This window comes from Lygodium microphyllum, chromosome 2 (genome assembly GCF_053477565.2).
Source record: "Lygodium microphyllum isolate KBCC chromosome 2, Lygodium_microphyllum_v1.1.10, whole genome shotgun sequence".
Taxonomy (NCBI): Eukaryota; Viridiplantae; Streptophyta; class Polypodiopsida; order Schizaeales; family Lygodiaceae; genus Lygodium; species Lygodium microphyllum.
Genome location: NC_141136.1, coordinates 121762012 through 121764340, shown reverse-complemented (window position 1 = coordinate 121764340; position 2329 = coordinate 121762012). Strand labels below are relative to the sequence as shown.

The 2329-nt window shown below is 48.9% G+C and overlaps 1 pseudogene; it reads right to left on the bottom strand.

Moving 5' to 3' along the window:
• Positions 1–646: 646 nt before the first annotated feature.
• LOC148040258 (NPL4-like protein A pseudogene) lies at positions 647–1996 on the bottom strand (annotated as a pseudogene).
• Between the last annotated feature and the right edge of the window lie 333 nt (positions 1997–2329).

Here is a 2329-nt window from a genome sequence, read left to right as displayed (position 1 = left end):
TTGCTACAAGGATGATGACTTTGATAACAACAATGACGACGACACCATAGAATGGCAGAACGGTCAACACAAATAGCATACGCAAAACATATGGCAACTAGCAATAAAGATGGTGATGGAAAAAGCTTAAAGCTTTTTGAAGCTCGTGATGGCTGCATGACTAACATAAGTATTGACATTGAAATATTGATAGCTTTTTCTGAGGAAAAATCTCCAGTCTGGAATTTTTAAGGAGCCGCAGAAATTATCTATAAAAGCATGAAGAAGGGTGCGGTATAATAGAGACTGAAGGGGGGGAAAGAGTGAGAACGAAGAAGGTAACGAAGGATGGAATGGGGAAGATGAGCTCTGCATACAAATCCGAAGGAAGATGGGAGGCAAAAAGATGAAGTTGAAGACAGGAGGCAGAAAGACAAAGTTGACGACGGGATGGTGACAAAGGAGAAGAAGAGTAATGCGATGATGAAGGAAGGTGCTTAGCGATTGATGCATAACCTTCCTCGATAACTCCTCCAGCATGTTTTTCCCTGACGAGTCTCGACTAGCACTTGATATAACACCGACCCTTCTCTGCTTGCCATGCCAAATCCAAATTTTGGATGCACTTACCAAATCTCCACATGTTTATAAGGCTTGCCTGCACAGTCTCCTGACATCATATAGAGCCACCTTTGGCTTAATGTGTTGAACAGTGCACGATGGAGACGAGGAATGGAGGAAGAGAGAGGCGAAGAGAGACATGAGACACCAAAAGTGGAACCCCAGAAGTGTGTAAACTGACCACACATGATAGGAATATATAGAGGGGACCTGTGGGGCGCTATATATAGACATGCGCTATATATAGATGGGCGCTATATACAGTGGCCGCAAATCTTCTTACTCAGCATTCTTTGTTGGCTTTTGCTCCAACAGTGACAAAGACTCCTTTCTCTAGCGGCAATGCCGGGACTTATTTTCAATAGTTAGGGGTTGAGGAGATGCTGCCTGCTTTAGACACATTTTTGAACTGATCAAAGCCGCTCTCGGCATGAAGCTCCACAGCCTGCTGAATTTCTGTGTTTGACAAAGTGTAGTCTCTCTTGTTCTGGCTTATTATCTGAGTGAAGATGAAGCCTACTTTGCGCATCCCTAACCCAATGGCTATGGCCTCAACCTGTCTTTCCTCTTCTAGATCCCTAAAGAGAAGCAAGGTGTCCTCTGTGCCTTGTTGGGGGGTTCGTAAATGAATTCAACACAAACCTTGCCCTGCTCAGCTAGGGTTCCATACATGAAGCCCCTGCATTTCACAGCGAAGGCCAAGCTATCATTGACATAATGCTGAAAAGCATTTGCTGCATCGCGATCAAAGGAGACCGATGCATAGTGAGGCTTCTCCTGTCGCTCGATTCTTGTCTACCATGCAATCAGATCATCCATAGTCATTTTCTTCCCAAATGTGGCAGCAGGATTGACAGGGGGGCTTGCGATAGTACGCTCGCCTTTGTAGAAGAGGAAGATGATGGAGCCATGGTCGAGACGAAGGGAGGACAGTGAGACGGACGAGTTCGTAAGGTCTGAGTAAGCTGGAGCTACAGGCGGTGACTTCGCAAGCAGGATAGCTTGGTTTGTGGAGATGATCTGCGAGGAGACTGGCACGCAAAGCTGCGCAGCTATGGCGGCCAGACGCCGACGAAGCCGTCCTCGTCGCTGCGGACCTCCACCTTGTCCCCTACCTTGAAGGAGGAGGTAACCATGGTCCCCCTGAAATTACAGCAAAGATTTAGGCCAGGCAGAAGGATTCGCTGCTGCTACTGCCATGAAGGTGGAGGGGGAGGAGTCGTGGTGACGACCTGGTCACGGGGGACGGCATCACGGCTAGGGCTTTTGAGGTGGGGTGGCAAACCCTTGGGGCTGCCCCGGCGGGTGCCGAGGGAGTAACGCCTGTGGGGGCAGCATAAGGATGCACCGGAGCTGATGGCGGGTGCCGAGGGAGTAACGCCTGTGGGGGCGGCATAAGGAGGCACCGGAGTTGATGGAGGTACGGTCACACGGCGGCAGGGACTGCAAGTGCGGGGACTATAGGGGAAATAACGGGCATGGGAGTGTATTGAGGGATTGACGGTATGCTCTGATACCATGTTGAATAGTGCGTGAGGGAGATGAGGAACGGAGGAAGAGAGACGTGAAGAGAGACACGAGACACCAAAAGTGGAACCCCAGAAGTGTGTCAACTGAGCACATATGATAGGAATATATAGAGGGGACCTGTGGGACGCTATATATAGATGGGCGCTATATATAGACATACTATATATAGCTAACATAATGTTCTCTGTCACAAGGCCAC